This window comes from Tupaia chinensis, unplaced genomic scaffold (genome assembly GCF_000334495.1).
Source record: "Tupaia chinensis unplaced genomic scaffold, TupChi_1.0 Scaffold000133_1, whole genome shotgun sequence".
NCBI lineage: Eukaryota > Metazoa > Chordata > Mammalia > Scandentia > Tupaiidae > Tupaia > Tupaia belangeri.
This window is the reverse complement of record NW_006159602.1, coordinates 2,249,341-2,257,555: the sequence shown is the minus strand read 5'-3', so window position 1 is coordinate 2,257,555 and position 8,215 is coordinate 2,249,341. Positions and strand designations below refer to the sequence as shown.

General features: G+C 39.2%; 1 pseudogene; it reads right to left on the bottom strand.

Annotated features, from left to right (window-relative positions):
• Nucleotides 1–716: 716 nt before the first annotated feature.
• LOC102497764 (40S ribosomal protein S12 pseudogene) overlaps nt 717–8,215 on the bottom strand; it is a 20,804-nt pseudogene continuing 13,305 nt past the window's right edge.

Below are 8,215 nucleotides of genomic sequence, written 5' to 3'. Positions count from 1 at the left end.
TTCATTTAAGTGATTGCTCTTTTCTTAAGTGCCAGTATCTTACAGTTGGAAAATTCAGTTTCACAAAACAAACCATTTCAGTATATTTCTCAGTGTTTACAGTAAAATATCTCTAGTACTTAATTATAAGAATTTTTAAAAATAATTTAAATCTAGGTGGAACTACAAAGAAACTTTAGATTTATACATTAGATATTTTAATGAGTCCCCTCAGTAGCAATTCAATAAATTTGAGATAACTAAGTTATTAGCTTCAGTATTGTTTCTTCTAACTGATACAGTTAGATAATGGGATGTTACTAAACTAAACAAAAACAAAGTTATATATTCATTGAACAGCTATATTGACACTTTTTTCATTTTTTAAAGACTTCTTTCTTTAATTTAATTAATTAATTTATTTATTTAATTTGACCAGAGAGAGAGAAAGGAAAAGTGAGAAAGCAAGCTACTAGGTCCACGACTCAAATTGCAGTGGGCCATGAGGGAGTCCAGTGCCATAACCACCACACCACATGCTGGCCTGGCCCTAGACACTGTTAAAGTCCTTTTATCTGGGGACCAGAAAGGATTATGAAATGATACTAAGTATTACAACTTAAATATGGACATATTTTTATTTTAGCTTAATGTTTTGAATAGATAATTCTTGCATATGACTAAGAAAGTAAAAATATGAAGACACTCTTTTGCTTTTTTTTTTTTTTTTTTTTTTTTTTTTGAGGATCCCAAGCCGATTTTTATTATCTCTTCATTTCTTGCATTTGAAGTACTCTTCAATGACATCCTTGGCCTGAGATTCCTTGCCATAGGCCTTAACTACTAAACAGCTGCAACCAACCACTTTATGGAGTTTTCCCTCTCTGTCAATTTTACAGAGGGCCTACCCATTCTCCTAGTTTCTTGTTGTCATCAACCTTAATCAAGTTGATTTGGTGTTTGGCACAAAGGGCCTCCACCAACTTGACATACATAGGTTCCTCACAGTTGGATGCAAGCACACACAGGTGGTCTTGGTGCTTGTCTAAGGCTTTGGCGGCTTCGCGAATTCCACGTGCTAGGCCATCGTGGATGAGGGCAGTCTTCAGCACCTCTTGTAAAGCAGTATTAACATCCATTACACCTCCAGCAGCAATGCCTTCCTCGGCCATGGCAGTGGATTACAGGTGGAGCCGAATCTTGAACGCACCCGAGCCTCCGCCTCCGCGCAACCCCGTGGCGGCAGGGAAAGAAGGACATGCAGGCACTCTTAATGTCTAAAATGAAGTTGGTATCTATAATATCAAGTTTTAAAAAAAGGAGCTGTTTTAGTATTCCATGTATGCCTTTGTTCATTTTCTGTTAAATTTCTTTTAATTATTTTCTTTAACTTTATTCATTCATTCGTTTATTTTAATTTGACCAGAGAGGGACAGCGTGAGAAAAAGAGAGGGGGGAAAAGTGAGAAAGCACGCCTCTAGGTCTGGGACTTGAACCACAGTCGGCCATGTAGGATGTTCAGCGACCTTAACCACCACATCACCTGCTGGCCCTATTTTCTGTTAAATTTCTAGTTTTCCTATTTTTTACTGGGAAAGATAATTGTGCTTAACATATTCTATTTTATTTATTTTTTAAAGAATTGTTTATTTAATTTTATTTATTCATTCATTTATTTTAATTTGATCAGAGAGAGAGAGACACACACACGTACACAGAGTGACGAGAGGGCCAGGGGAGTGAGAAAGCAAGCCACCATGTCCGGGACTCGAACCATGGCTGGTCATGTGGAGTGTCCAGCACCTTAACCACCACACTACCTGCTGATCCCCTATACTTAGCATATCTTAAAAGACTACTACATATTGTATCTTCAGTTCAAATGCTTTTTTTTTTTTTAATATATACTTTGCTAGAGGGTACATGTGCTCACTGGAGAAAGAGGGAAGGAAAATGAGAAAGTACCTGCCATGGGTAATGGTCATGTTGCAATTCCTTCTCCTCCGTTCCTTTCCTTTCAGGATTTTGGGAACACATGCACATGAGCCCATTGTGTTTTTCAAGCACCCAGGTCCCAACTTGAACTGTGCAGTCAGCCCTGTGGGAACCAGCCATCTGAACCACCATGCCATCAGCTGGCTCCAAGTTTCTTTAAATTATGGAAATCTATGTAGGTTAAGCTTTCATTTTGCTTATGTACCTTTCTTACAAGCCATGTAATTTAACATAGCTACCCAAATTAAGAAAGCAGTCAAAGGTATATTCAACTACATGTAAAATAATTAATTCACCAACAATTTATTGAGCATCTTGTATGTGTCAGGCATTTATGCTAAGGCCCAGCAGCTACAACAGTGAACAGAGCAGAAAAAAAAAAAGCCTTCTTGGGACCAGCAGATGGTGTAATGTTTACATTGCTGGAGTGCCATGACTGACCATGGTTCAAGTCCTGGACCGGAGGACTTGAAACTCATACCAGGCACATGTCTATGCATACCCAAAATCCCAAGAAGAGAATGGAGGAGAAGGGATTGCAGCATGGTCATCCCTCTGGGGGTTGATTTCTCACTTTCTATCTCTGGCAAGCACACATGCCCTATAGCAAAATTTTCTCTACCAAAAAAGAAAAGAAAAAAAGAGAGAGAAGGCCCTCTCTTCATGGAATGTATCAGGTAAGATAGATGTTAAACAGGTAACCAATATAATTCATACCTTCGGGTGTGATAAACGATACGATGTGCCATGAGATAGTGATACAAAACCCAAGTAGTTTGAGGGCAAGGGTAATCTTGGAAGACTTTGCAGAGAAAGTGACAGTAAAACTGAGCCCCAGTGAAGACTATGAATTGGCTAGGGATGTGGGAGGAGAGAGGGAGTAGCTGGTGTTCCAAGCACATGGGAGAGCAGAGATTGCCAGGAATATACCAGGTAATGAATGACCCTGGGCAAGAGTAGAATTCAGGTCCAGCAGGGCCATTTAGGCATTGCTCAGATGTTGCTCCTGCCCACCTCTGTCTCTTCACCATTCTCATCTCTGCCTGTCTCAAGTGCCATTTTTCTATGAAATCTATGTTGATTTCTCATCACCACCAAAATATTGCCCTCTTTTATGCTTTGGTAGCTTTCCAATGTGCATTATTTTACTTGAAAACTTACCTTGTGTTGCAGTAATCTCCCCTTATCTGTGGTCTCACTTTCCATGGCTGGAAATATCAGTTACCCGTACTCAATGGCATTCTGGAAATATTAATAAATGTGCATGGTATAATAAGATATTTTAAGAGAAAGAAAACACATTCACATAATTTTAAACAGTATCCTATATTTGTTTAAAGTATACTATTATAATTGTGTTCTTTTATTATTTTTTAAATTAATTTATTTTAATTTGACCAGGGAGGGACAGAGTGAGAGAGAGAGAGAGGGAGGGAAAGTGATAAAGCAAGCTGGCCAGTCCAAGAGTCAAATCACAGTCAGCCATGCGGGAGTACAGTGCCCTTAACCACCATGTCACCTGCTGGCCCCTGTGTTATTTTTATTAGTTATTGTTGTTAATCTCTTACTGTTTCTAATTTATAAATTAAATTTTATCATATGTATTTATAGGAAAAACATGCTATTCTGGTAGGTTTGATACTATCCATGGTTTCTCCTGGGGGAATGGAACTTATCCCCCAGAGATAAGGGGGGACTACCTATGTTTCCTTGTGCATGTATGTTTGTATGCTGCTAGATGATTATCTCCTTAACTACTCCTTAGTCATAGGTACATTCCACATACTGCCTGATCCAGCATACTTGACTACCCACATAGCAGGGTGGTCAAAAACTTGTTTGAGAAGAAATTACTTTCAGTTGCTACTATTTCTCTTTCTTATTAGTGACCCTTATGTACAAAGACTTTTTATTAAAAAGATTTATTTCATTTTATTTATCATTACTTTTTTTTTTTTTAACGAGAGAGAGAGAGACAGAGAGAGAGAGAGAAAGCTGCCAGGTCCAGGATTTAAACTGCAGTCAGCCATGTGGGAGTCCAGTGCCCCAACCACCACCATGCCACAAGACTCTAAAGCCAGACCTTTAGAAGTCTTGGGGCTGGCAAGTTGTGCCGTGGTTAAAGGCGCTGGATTCCCACATGGTCAACCGCAGTTTGAATCCTGGACCTGGAGGCTTGCTTTCTCGCTGTCCCCATCTGTCTGTCTCTGGTCAAATTTAAAAATAATAATGACAAATGGAATTAAATAATTCTTTAAAACGATAAAAAAAAAAAAAAAGGTCTCTGGGGTTCTCTTCACAAGATTTTAAGATTATTACATCATTTAAAAAGTATAAAGTAGACTTGTTTAACAACCTAATCTCTAACCTGAAATAGTCTTAAACTTCTTAAACAGTTATTTTTCCTTTTCTATATCTTTATTCTTCCCTCTGCCATTATTTTCATTTGGTTACATGCATTACAGGAAGAAAACAATAGTGAAAAGCGAATGACTCTTAGAATGGAGTTTGCACTAGTGAATAAGTTCTAACAAATACATAGTGGTTTTAGTAAATAGAATTTTAAAAAATCTTTAAATTTCATTACAAAATCAAATGTTTTTCAGACCATCAGGTGTTGTGGTGATTAAGGTACTAGAACCCACATAGCCAACTCCATGGTTCAAGTCTTGGATCTGGCAGCCTGAAAAACATGCCAAGTATGTGTGCATGCATGCCCAAAATCCCAAAAGGAGAATGGTGGAGAAGGGACTGCAGCATGACCATCCTCCCTAGAAGGTGATTTCTTACTTTCCCTCTCACGCTCTCTCTGACTCTCTGGCAGAGCACTTGTCCTATGGGAAAAACAAAAACAAAACCCTTAAAAATAAGTGTTTTTCATGTTAACAAGCACAGTAAAAACCTTTTTATTCATATAGATCCAGTTATGTGTCTTTTAGAACAGAATGGAGGAAAAGGGATTATGGTGTGACTATCCCCATGAAGGGGTTGCATTCTCATTCCTTCCTCCTTGGCTACATGTGCCCTCAGGCAAAATTTCAGAAACAAAACAGACTATAAGAGCGGTAGTTTTCTGGTTCAGTTCAGTTTGGTATTTGTAGTTACCATAATTATGTCATTATCTTCATTTTGTAATCAGTACCATGCAGAATTCATACTAAAAATTTCTAGGGGGACCAGCAGTTGGCGTAATGGCTGTGTCGCTGGACTCCCACGTAGTGGACTGTGGTTTGAGTCCCGGACCCTGTGGCTTAAACTCATGCCGGGCGTGTGTGTGTGCATGCCCAAGATCCTGAGAGGAGAACAGAAGAGAAGGAATTGCGGCATGACCATTCCCCTGGGAGATAATTTCTCACTTTCTGTCTCTCTGTCTTTCTGTCTCTCTCTGTCTGTCTGGCGAGTGCATGCGCCCTATAGCAAAAATCTCCACAAAAAAAAGAAAAAAAAATTTCTAGGGACCAGCAGTTGGCATAATGGCTATGTTGTTGGACTCCCATGTAGTCGCCCACAGTTCGAGTCCCAAACCCCATGGCTTAAACTCAAGCCAGGCGCATGTGCATCCGTGCCCAAGATCCTGAGAGGAGAATGGAGGAGAAGGGACTGTGGCGTGGCCATCCGCCCTGGGGGATGATTTCTCACTTTTTCTCTCTCTTTGTCTTTCTGGAAAGCGCATGTGCCCTATAGCAAAAACTTCTTCAAAAAATAAAAATTTCTATGTGTGGGACCAGCAGATGGCATAATGATTATGTTGCTGGACTCTCACGTAGTTGACCATGGTTCAAATCTCAGACCCAGCAGCTTAAAACTCACACCAGATATGTGTGTGTGTGTGCCCAAAATCTCAAGAGGAGAATAGAGAAGGGATTGTGGCTTGGCCATCCTCTCTGTCTGTCTGTGTCTGAGGTGAGCATGTATGCCCCGTAACAAAAATCTTTCTCTCAAAAAAAAATTCTATGTGAAAAGTTTTAGGGACTTCCATGTAAATATAATAAATGATTATTCTGCACAAGTAATTGGATTTCTTCTCAAGGATAAATTACATCACACAGAGCCAAGAGTTTCACCAGTTTAGGGTTGCCTGAGTGAGCAAATAAAAATACGTGATACCAAGTTAAATTTTAGATAAACAACAAACAATATGTCAGTACAAGGATGTCATATGCACAGATTATTATTTATTGAAATTCAAATTTAATTATATATCCTGTGTTTTATCTGCACACTCTATACTACTAGCTCCTTTTCTGGTATGCTCCAAGACTTATACTTATTATCCTTCAGAAGACTGTTTTTAGCTTCTGATGGTGGATCACAAATTGCCAAATTTTCTACTGTGAATGTACATGGACAGCCCATAGTGATTTTTAGAATTAACCTTTTCCTTGAGGTAGACATTCTTTCCAGGATTGGCCCTTATGTAATATGATAGTTAAGTTTTGACAAGGCAGTTGTGAATGCACTCAGATGTTTATGAGAGTATGTTCTCTGGGGGCACCTTAACCACCAAGAGGTAACTGCTTTTAGAAGTTTTGGGACCACAGTTCGAGTCCTGGACCTGGTGACTTAAAACTCATGCCAGGTGCGTGTGTATGCATGCTAAAGATCCAGAGAGGAGAATGGAGGAGAAGGGATTACGGTGTGGCTATCCCCCCTGGGGGTGAGTTCTCGCTTTCTGTCTCTCTCTTGTCTCTCCAGTGAGTGCATGTACCCTATAGCAAAAGTCTCTATTTTTAAAAAAATGTTTTCTTCTTTCATAATTGCTTTCAAATAAAACTATAAATGATATCTGACTACATAAAATTAAAAACTTCTCTATGATGAGACATTTAGTAATTGTGAACATAGCCACTATAAACATTCATATGTAGATTTTTTTGTGGACATAATGTTTTCAATCTTGGGTAGATGTTTAGAAGTGACATTGCTGTGTTGTATGAATGTACCATCTTGCATTATTACTACTAGAGTTCAGTTGTATTTCACCCTCACCAGCACTAGATATTGTCCTTTGTTGTTTTGTTGCTGTGTTGCCATTCTAATAGGTGTGAACTAGTATTTCACTGTGTTTTCAATTTGTATTTCCTTAATGATTAATGATGTCACAATTAGACTTTTTTTTTTTTTAGTCAGAGGGCATGTATGCTCACTAGAGAGAGACAGAGACAGTGAGAGGGAAAGTAAGAAATCCCCCCCCCCAGGGCTGATGGCCATGGTGCAATCCCTTCTCCAGTCTTCTTCTGAGATTTTAGGCATGCACACACACGCACCTGGTATGATTTTCAAGCCATCAGGACCTGTAATAGAACCGTGGTCAGCCATGTGGGAATCCAGCACCTAAACCACCATGCCACCTGCTGGTGGCTAATTCCACAGTTAGACTTTAAAAACAATTTTTTTTGCCAAAGAACTTGTATGCTCACTGGAGAGAGTAAGAAAGGATCCCCCACGCCCCCTAGGACATGGTCTTGCCACAATCCCTTCTCCTCCATCTCTCCCTCCTTTTGGGATTTTGGACACCTATGCACACACTCCCAGCATGTTATTTCTAGCCACCAAGTCTGAGACTTGAAACTGTGCAGTCAGCCATGTGGGATACAGCTATCTTAACTGCTGCATCCCAGGCCGGCCCCCATTTAGACTTTTTAATGTCTGTCTCAAGTGTTGGAAAGTATGTTTAGAAATGAGAAATTCCTGTGTCCTGCTGGTGCAAGTGTAAATGAATACTTCTCAATATGACCCTATCTAATAAATAGAAGATAAATGTCTCCTTTGTTCCATATACCCTAGAGAAATTCTGTATATGCTTAAGGAGACATATATTTTTCTTTGCAGTATGGTTTCTATTAATGTTCAAAAAAGAGTGTACCATTTTAAATACCCATCAATAAAAGAATGGATAAATAAATTATGGTATAGTAATTAAACACAATACTATAGAGTAGTTAAAATGAATGAACTAAATGTATTAGCATGGAGTACATCTCAAAAACAAAGGAGTAAAAATAGCAATGAGCTGCAAAAGGATACAAATCATTTTTACAGATGTTGAATATTCAAAACAGTCCAATGCATTGGTTTTGTATATGGAGTAATAAGTAATCAGAATATGAGTGGGAGCTCAGCAACAGAGGCACAAGTGGTGGGGTACTGCTGGCAATGCTGAGGCCATATGGGAAGGCCCAGAATTGGGATCCCCAGCTGACCAACATGGCACACCATAATCCTGGCTGGCTAGAACGTG